Genomic DNA, 10,333 nt, shown 5'->3' on the forward strand with positions numbered 1-10,333 from the left:
ATAGAAAAACTGACTGAAGACATACAGGAAAACATGCGTGACTAGTAAACATACAGTGAGATGCTTACCCTTACATACTGATCAAGGAAATGCAAATTAAAGTCAGAAGACAACTGTTTTGTAACTATTGGATGTTCAAAAACTTAAAAAGCTAGTAAAAAGTTCTGATGATGATCCATAGCAAGAAGAACAACATTTTTTTTATTATTGAATCTGTTGAACATGGGTACATTGTTGGATTCTGAATTTTTGGGACAATGTTATAAGACTCAGGTTAGATAAGTAATGTATACATGTGAAATGTAATATTTATTTTAGAAGAAATGTGACATTATTTTAAAGTATATCTAGGGTTATTTTCAATGTTCTATACTGTATCTTCCCTGTAAATAATGAATAGTGAAGAAAATCACACCGTTCTCTAAAAACAAACCAACACAAGCTTTCCTTAATCTGAAGCTAAAGATTAGTTTTCCATTTCTTGTCCAGATCCATGTTGCTAAATATTTTCCCTTTTTTTTTCTAATTTTTTCAAATGAAGCAAGATGTTATGTTCAGCCATTTTATGTAAATGCTCAGGAGCAGTCTTGTAAATGCTTTTTACAATCTCCATTGCTGTAAATGATTTTTCACAATTATTACGAAGTAATGTAAGAATCTGCTGTTCTCGGATATTTCTATGAGAAATGTATTCTAGAATTTTAGCTTCAGGATTATGGATTACTGGGCCATGTCCTGGATATATGGTATCAGCTTTGACTTTCAATAACTTTCTTAGGGAGTTCATATACTCATAAAAGTCTTCAAATATAGCTGTTCCTTCTACTAGGATGCAGTCTCCAGAAAAGAGAGCATTTTCCTCTTCTTTTTTTAAAAATTTTTAATGTTTTTATTTTTTAAAATTTATTTCTGAGAGAGAGAGAGAGAGAGAGCATGAGCAGGGGAGGGTCAGAGAGGGAGGGAGGTACAGAATCTGAAACAGGCTCCAGACTCTGAGCTAGCTGTCAGCACAGAGCCTAATGCAGGGCTCGAACCCACGAACCATGAGATCATGACCTGAGCCGAAGTCGGACGCTCAACTGACTGAGCCACCCAGGAACGCTGAGCATTTTCCTCTTTTAAAAGTAGAGCCATATGATCATCAGTGTGGCCAGTTGTGTGTATAATTCTGAGAGTGGCACCCTCAGTTTTAATCACATCTCCATCTTGCAGATACACATATTGTTGCGTTCTGTCGCTTATAATTTCTTTTCTTGGAGGATTCTGTGGGAGAGTTTTAATGCAATATGCAGTGTCATTAGTGATTCTTTAGCAAATATCTTTTATGCCCCCAGTATGATCATGGTGCCAATGAGTCACTATGATTTCCTGGATTGTTGTAAGACAACATTTCTAAAGAGTGATTTGGCAACACTTGGTAAAATCAAAGACACATAAAATCAAAGACTTTGTTTCTGACCACTTCCAGCTCTGGGTTTGGGTGGGCAGTTCTCAAAAATGTAGCTTACATTGTGATCACCTGGAGGGCTTGTTCAAATCTGTTCCTGTGACCTTAGAACTTGTATGAGCAGTAAATTCCCAGATAATGCTGATGGTGTTGGTCTCAAGACCACGCTAAGAACCAATGCCCTAGAGATCTGGTCTGATGAGCAAAAAAATATTCATTGCATTGGGTACCTGGGTGGCTCCTTCATTACACGTCGGATTCTAGACTTCAGCTCAGGTCATGATCTCAAGGTCTGTGAGTTCGAGCCCAGCATCCGGCTCTGCACTGACAGTGTGGAGCCTGCTTGGGAGTCTCTCCCTTCCTCTCTCTCTGTCCCCTCCCCCACTTGTCCTCTATCTTTCTCTCAAAATTAAACAAAAAAAATCATTGCATTGATTGTAACAGCAAGCAATTGGGAGCAACCTAGTGACCTAAATGCCCACCATTGGGAGAATGAACAAACGAGTGTCTTACGAAGCACACTTCCGTGGCAGTTGCAAATAATGAGGTTGATCTAAACAAAATGTTGATTGAAAATGAGAAAATCACATACAATATGACACTATTTTAATAAAGTTTGAATGCGGGCAAAATCACCCTGCATATTGTTTGTAAATACATATGAATATTTAAAGTACAAGTAAAAATATATGGTGAGAAAAATATACTAATTTGCATAGTAAGTAGTAAGAGACTCACGTGAGGGATGGTGATGATCTCTGGACAGGGAGGAGACGGCAGTGAATCTGGGAAAAGCACAGAGGGGGCCGTGGCTGTACTGGTGATGTCTTCTTTATTTATTAAAAAAATTTTTTTAATGTTTTCATTTATTTTTGATAGAGAGACAGAGTGAATGGAAGAGGGGCAGAGAGATGGAGACACAGACTCCAAAGCAGGCTCCAGGCTCTGAGCTGTCAGCACAGAGCCCGACATGGGGCCCAAACCCACGGACCGTGAGATCATGACCTGAGCNCAGAAAATCACATACAATATGACACTATTTTAATAAAGTTTGAATGGGGGCAAAATCACCCTGCATATTGTTTGTAAATACATATGAATAATTAAAGTACAAGTAAAAATATATGGTGAGAAAAATATACTAATTTGCATAGTAAGTAGTAAGAGACTCACGTGAGGGATGGTGATGATCTCTGGACAGGGAGGAGACGGCAGTGAATCTGGGAAAAGCACAGAGGGGGCCGTGGCTGTACTGGTGATGTCTTCTTTATTTATTAAAAAAATTTTTTTAATGTTTTCATTTATTTTTGATAGAGAGACAGAGTGAATGGAAGAGGGGCAGAGAGATGGAGACACAGACTCCAAAGCAGGCTCCAGGCTCTGAGCTGTCAGCACAGAGCCCGACATGGGGCCCAAACCCACGGACCGTGAGATCATGACCTGAGCCAAAGTCAGGCGCTTAGCCGACTGAGGCCCCCAGGTGCCCCTAAAGTTTATTTTTGAGACAGAGAGAGACAGGGAGGGGCAGAGAGAGAGGGAGACACAGAATCTGAAGCAGGCTCCAGGCTCTGAGCTGTCAGCACAGACCCCGACACAAAGCTTGAACTCAGGAACCATGAGACCATGGCCTGAGCCAAAGTCGGCTGCTCAACTAACTGAGCCACCCAGGCATCCCTTATTTATTTATTTTTGTGGAAGAAAAGACAAAAGCAAAATGGAAAAATATGAGATCGAGTGGGTGCATGGACGTTTGTCATATTATTTTCTAATTTTTTGGTGTGCATTTGAAATATTTCATAATAATACTTATTTAAGTGAAGATAGAAATACTAACTAAACTCAGAAGCCTGTTAGCTCACAGACAGAATATTCAGGTTGGAAGCACTTTTAATTTGACTTGACGTAGAGTTTCTTTCATCCTGAAATGTGAACAATAGAAGAAAAATAACAAAACTAGGTATTTCAGAGACAGACAGATCATCTAGCAAGTTCAGAGTATGTTTGTAATTAATATTCTATATCTTTATCCTCTACTTTCATACAATGTATTTAAACTCATTTAATGCTCTCAGTAACTCAAAAATAAGCAGAAAGGAAGTTATTATTCCTATTTTACATATGAGGAAACTGAGGCTCAGCAAGGCTAAGGCACCAATTAGCTAAATAAATACCAGGCAGCCACCTGGGTCTTCTAAAATTGGTCTCTAACCTTCATGTAGGCAACCGGGAGATGTAGCGGCCTTATCAGTAAATATCCTAATCAATCTTATTCCAGCTGAGCTGGAAATGTAACTTTTCCCTGCAAATCTATTTTGACTCTAATAAAAAACTCATAGGATTCCTTGTTTATTAAAATACTTTCAGCCATTGAGCTGTTCCACGGACATAATGTTCTTGGGTTTTTTTCCAAGCTCCTGGAGGCAGTGATGTAGCTGAGGGGTAAAGCCTGGGTGTTGAAGTTTGTGTGGTCTGTTTTCAAGTCCTTATTCCCTCATTCACTAGCTGTGTGAAGCAGGCAATTTTATCAGCATGGCACCACCTCAGTTTCTTTATCTGTAAAGTGGGACCGCCTCACTGGTGGGAATTGTAATATGTGTGTGTGTGGGGGGGGGTAGCTCAACGCCTGGCACGTGAGAACAGCTCAAACAGTGAGTGCTACTTACTGAATATTTATTACTCTTATTGGTTCCATATTAATGATTTATTAAATGTATTCTTTTTCTCACATTCCCCTCTGCCCCTGACCAGGGGCTCTATCAAATTAAATATCTCCGGCATTAAAACCTAAGCATGCATGTCCACGTCCACGTCTCATTAGTTGATTTTTGTCAATTCAGAATGGAAGTACGGATGGGAGAGAAGAGGGAGAAGGGAAGGGAGAGAAGGAGATATCTGCAGTTTTCCAGTTCAGCGAAATACTGGAACAATTACAAAGTAAATTTGTGGCACAATATGGATGCAGGCTGTTCATAATATTTATTGAAAAATCTGACTGACCCTCAGACCATTTCTTCAAAAACAATGTAAAAGAAGGCAAGCTTATACTTTTTTGCGATCATCATTGTGATTTTGTTGAAATGTACAAATTGCTTGTAAGCTGCCGTAAATAGTAAGAATTTCCAGGTTTCTTAGGAATTGGTATTTTGTTACAAGATTGTCACACTAGTCAAGTAGTGTGTCTAGAAAGTGTCAGAAAGCATGACAGTCTTACAAATTCACTGGAATTTCTTTCTTTCTTTCTTTTTTCTTTTTCTTTTCTTTTCTTTTCTTTTTTTTTTTTTGCTTAAGCCTTTTCCTGGAAATAACAAATTTGGAAAGAGATGCTGGAATAAATAGTGATTAGATGTAATTTGAAGCATCACTACCAAATAGTATTTATTTAATAATGGCTTTTGGGTAGCGTGGTGGTGAACTGAAGTAACCTGTTCACCTAGGAAGCCTTTGAAAAAGGGGAGGGCGCAAGCAGATGTGCGGTGTAATGGTTGATACTCACTCCAATCTCCTGTCAGTTTTTGGAGAGGCTCTGAGCATTGACGCATTGCATACTCATTACTTGATGAATGGACTCAGGCTTCCCCACTGGCTCAAGTCCCTGGATCTTTGCTTACGCTGTTTCCTCTGCCTGGCATGCCTTGTCTGCCTGGAAAATCGAACTCCAGGGGCGCCTGTGTGGTTCAGTCCGTTAGGTGTCCGACTTCAGCTCAAGTCATGATCTCATGATTCGTGGGTTCGAGCCCCACGTCGGGCTCTGTGCTGACAGCTCGGAGCCTGGAGCCTGCTTCAGATTCTGTGTCTCCCTCTCTCTCTGACCCTCCCCTGCTCATGCTGTCTCTTTCTCTCAGAAATAAATAAAACATTAAAAAAAAATTAAAAGAAAAACTAATTCAGGGATTTCTTGAGCCAACCCTAGCCCCCAGTGCAACTGATGAGTCTCCCTGATGTTCCAATAATAATAATAATAATAATAATAATACAATGATAGTAAGCTTCTATCAAACATTTTATATGCCAAGCTTTGGTCTAAGCACTTTATCTAACTTAACTCCTCAATCTTCCTCATACCCATCAATATACAGTTTCTCCAACTAGGTCCGGTAGAATACCTCTTTTTCCCAAGCGGTCAACAGTTAAACCTGAAAAACAAAAGGGAAAACTAGACTAGTTTTGTTTGCCAAAAAGCTTTTGGGTATCATAATAGTCACAATTTCAAGGCTCTGAGAAGTCCTGTAATAAGGAAACCTGTTTAGTTTTGCTTCTCATGGAGTTTCCCAAAGAAAAACATGCCTAGATTCAGATTTTACCTTGTTCTTTCTTTCTTCCTTTTTTCCTTACCCACTTCCTACCTCTTCTCTTCCATCCCCATCCTGACACACGTTGGGTAGACATGTTTCAATGACCACTTGTAGTTTTGTACTTTATCTATAGAGTAATTCTTTATTAATTTTTAATGTTTATTTTTTATTAAAATTTTTTTAACATTTATTTATTTTTGAGAGACAGAGAAAGAGCTCAGTGCAGGGTTTGAATCCAGGGACCCTGAGATCATTACCTGAGCCGAAGTCAGACACTCAACCAACCTAGCCACCCAGGTGCCCCTAATGTTTATTTATTTGAGGGGGGGGCACAGAATCCGAAGCAGGCTCCAGATTCAGAGCTGTTGGCACAGAGCCCGATGTGGGGCTCAAACTCATGAACCAAACTGTCAGATCATGACCTGAGTTGATGTCAGACACTTAACCTACTGAGCCACCCGGGTGCCCCAGTAACTATTTCTCTATATATTTCCTGTGTTTAGCCTGTGAGCATCTTTTTATAAAAATTTTTTTCGAGTTTATTCATTTTGAGAGAGACAGAGAGAGTGAGTAGAGGAGTGGCAGAGAAAGGGAGAGGGAGAATCCCAAGCAGGCTCCACACTGACAACCACGAAACGTGAGATCATGACCTGAGCCAAAACCAAGGGTCGGTTGCTAATCGACTGAGCCACCCAGGTGCCCCCAGCCTGTGAACTTCCTGAGGCTGAAACTGTGTCTCATTGTTATGTTACTAGCTCTATGCCCTGTGACTTGATGGCTGTGTGCAAGTTTCTTTCTTTCTTTCTTTCTTTTTTTTTTTTTTACAAATAGTTTATTGTCGGGGCGCCTGGGTGGCTTAGTCGGTTAAGCGTCCGACTTTCGCTTAAGTCATGATCTCGCGGTTCGTGGGTTCGAGCCCCACGTGGGGCTCTGTGCTGACTGCCAGCTTGGAGCCTGGAGCCTGTTTCAGTCTGTGACTCCCTCTCTCTCTGACCCTCCCCTGCTCACGCTGTCTCTCTCTCTCTCCTAGAAATAAATAAAACATTAAAAAAAAATTAAAAACAACAACAACAAATAGTTTATTGTCAAGTTCGTTTCTATATAACACCCAGTGTTCATCCCCACAAGCGCCCTCTTCCATGCCCATTTCCCCCCTCCCCACCACACCCATCAGTCCTCAGTTTGTTCCCAGCATTCAAGAGTCTCTCATGGTTTGCCTCTCTCCCTTTCCCCCACCATTCCCCCCCCTTCTTCTCCCCCATGGTCCTCAGTTAAGTTCCTCCTAATCCTCCTATACATGCAAACATATGGTATTTGTCCTTCTCTGCCTGACTTATTTCGCTCAGCAGAACAAGTTTCTTATCAGGCTCTGTCAGAGATAGTGCTTCATCTCAAGAGGGGAAAGTGGGCATCGAGATGACTTGGCATACTGGACATTGGTGACTGGTTGACCAAATGTGTCATGACCAACCCACAAACACAGAAGGCAGCTAGGAAGACTTGCCTGATCAGGATATTGGTGATTAGTGTAAGAGGTCTTCTGTAAGGACAGCCCCACTTCTGATTTATGAAGACTTAGAGGGAAGTTTCCCAGGACTGAGTATCTTACTCCCTGAAGATGAATTCTTAAGACGAGTCAATGTTCAGTTTGAAAGCTCTTTGGGCATAATTCTCTGAGTCAATAACTTTATTTGACATGGGAGAACATTGGGGCCAGAAAGGGGAAGTAAGAGGTGTAACATCACTGGTAACTGGCACAATTAGCCTAGAATAACCCATCTGGTCTAGTAGTAAAACAAAACAAAACATAACAAAACAAAACAAAAATGCGTGGAACTCTGGCCATCTCATAAATATATGGGAGAAGGATGCCTTTCTTTATGGAAGAGGCCAGAAGCCAACACAGTTGCCTGAGAGAAGCATGTGGGTTGGGAAAGCCAACGACTGACTGGTATAGGGAGTGCCCATTGGCAATCTAAAGGTGTAAGGCCATTTGGCAGTTTGCTAGCTTGTAATGGAGACCTGGTTGAAAAGGGTGTGGCCCAATGAGTGAGCCCCAGCTAGAAAGCCCTTGAGATCCAGGGACTTTAGAGGCCTATGAGACAGAATTTGCTGAAAGAAGCCATTCCAAAAATCTTGTAACATGGGCAGGCAGAACAATATTCTTTCCTGAAGCAGCTTTGATTGAAGAAGATATGCCCCAGAGGCGTTTATTATCTCTTCCTCAAAGACTGCAAGTGAAACTACAAATGCTTTTTGTAAACTAAAGCCATAGCTTCCCAAATATGAAATATCCGTGAACACTGGCTTAACAATCTGTGTTCTAAGTGTTTTATTTATGTTCACTCACTGCATCCCAACAGTGACCTCATGAGGTAGCTATGATTATTATCCCCATTTGACAGATGAGGAAACTGAGGTACAGGGAATTCAGTAACCAGCCAGAGTCACACAGCAAGTAGTTGATGAGCCAGGATGAAATCATTGTTGGTTTTGTTCCTATCATTGACTGCACTTTTCCTGTACTTACATTGTAAGCACCATTTTCGCAGTTAAGAGCTGGATTCACCTGAGTCGTTTGAGATTGTTGTGCTGTTCTGCATAGAAGTTGGAGTTATAAAATGATGACAATTGTGAAGGGTGCCTAAGGGATTTACAACCACCGGGCAGTGGATGTAAGTATTAAGGCAAACACGAATCTTAGAGGAACTGGGAGAAAATCTATGCATCTCTTGGTACTTGTAAATCTCATGCCTTGCAGAGTAGGACAGTGTAGTGGAGGGAAAAGACTGTGGAATATATGGAATTTTGGAAACCGATTCATTTTTTAAAAATAGTTTATTTATTTTTGAGCCAGAGAGAGACAGAGCATGAGTGGGGGAGGGGCAGAGAGAGAGAGGGAGACACAGAATCTGAAACAGGCTGCAGGCCCTTAGCTGTCTGCACAGAACCCGATGCGAGGCTTGAACCCACAAACCGCGAGATCATGACCTGAGCTGAAGTCAGACGCTTAACCAACTGAGGCACCCAGGCGCTCCGAAACTGATTCTTTCATAGAGAACTCTCACTGTCCCCTTGAGAGGTCACCTGCGATGTGCAGGGCATACAAGGCTTAGGTAACATGACTGGCATTGGATGCTTTATTATCCAGTAGCCCATGCACACAGATAAGCACAAAAATAGTAAAACATGAAAAAGGAATTCAGAAAAGGAGGCTTTACATCCACCGTAGGGACTTTGGAGACTGGTCATGGAAGAATGGGTCTTTTGGCTAGAATTTGAGGAGGAGGAATTTTGGTTTGCAGATTTGGGGCAACAGATATTCCCTTGTGTACGAGGCAGGGTGAACTAAAGTCCAGAGCGGTGAAGATGATGCAATCGTTAGATAGCAGGGAACAGCCCTGTTCAGAGACAGTGTTTTGAGAATACGTGGAGAAGTAGGAAGGTCTCCTAAGCGGCTGCCTTCAAATGTGTGGGAAACCACATCTAAAGCGACTCATACCATCTCTTTGAGGCAGGTTTCAAATGCCTGGCACATAGTAGGTGCTTAGCTAGTATTTGTTGACATCATGAATGGGTCATACAATGCAAGAACGTAAAGGGTTTTTTAACATCTCAGGACTGCCTACCCGTCAATTAGCCTGGGGTCAAATATGGCTATAGAACATGTTAGCCCTCAATTCCTGGACCAAATTTCAGACACTGAAATAATGTTGGACTTACATTGACCTTGGGCACCTGTGGCTCTCTAATGTCTAGCCTCCATCTGCTGGTATGAACTACCTTTGGGCTATGTGCAGTCTTTTCCTGTTTAAAACCATGAGAACTACAAACCCCAAACCCCAGTATCTTGGATTTATCCACATATCCATAAAAGCCTAGCAACCAAAGGTATTATCTTTATTCGGAAGAAGTAGAGCACTTTTAAGGTTCAGAAATACACACACACACACACACACACACACACACACATATAAACTGGGTTCTGAAATGGTCATTTTTTCCCCCTCAGCTATGCCATTATAGTGATCAGCCAAGCTCTGGCAAGGTAAATACTTTTGGAAAATAAGTGGAAATTTGCTGCAAATCAGTCCCTTTTGTGCATGGCCGCGGGAGCATGTTGAAATGTTTGGACACTAATACCCATTCATTTTCTTGGCTCCATAAATAAAAGCCGCCAGCTCTGTGGCGGCCGTGAAATGGTATTCTTCAGGGCCCAGCAGGGACCCCCATCCTTATTACCACTGCAGGGGGCAGGGCAGGCCCAAAATAGCAAGACAACTAAATCAAGACATTTTCAATGTCTAACAAAATGACTGTGTTTTAGAAAGAACCAAAAGGTTGGAAAAAATTCGACAGCTTTTGTACTTAGTGTAATACCTTTGTTAAAAGAGTTCAGATGGGAGAAAAAGAATCTTTTAAAAATGCATAAGCATATTTCGGAATATCATTTAAAATCTCCAAGATCTTATGAAACTGTAAATCGGATGCACTGATGGAGTCACGAGAGGTTTCAAGCTGAAGATATATTCCGTTTCGGGACCCCAGACCACGGATTGTCATGTGGGCTGTCAGCAGAGCTGGACCAGTCTTC

The 10,333-nt window shown here is 41.4% G+C and overlaps 1 pseudogene; it reads right to left on the reverse strand.

The window, feature by feature from the left end:
* Nucleotides 1–459: 459 nt before the first annotated feature.
* Nucleotides 460–10,333, reverse strand: part of LOC144230197 (endoribonuclease LACTB2 pseudogene) — a 10,922-nt pseudogene continuing 1,048 nt past the window's right edge.

This window comes from Crocuta crocuta, unplaced genomic scaffold (assembly GCF_008692635.1).
Source record: "Crocuta crocuta isolate KB4526 unplaced genomic scaffold, BGI_CrCroc_1.0 scaffold93, whole genome shotgun sequence".
Taxonomy (NCBI): domain Eukaryota; kingdom Metazoa; phylum Chordata; class Mammalia; order Carnivora; family Hyaenidae; genus Crocuta; species Crocuta crocuta.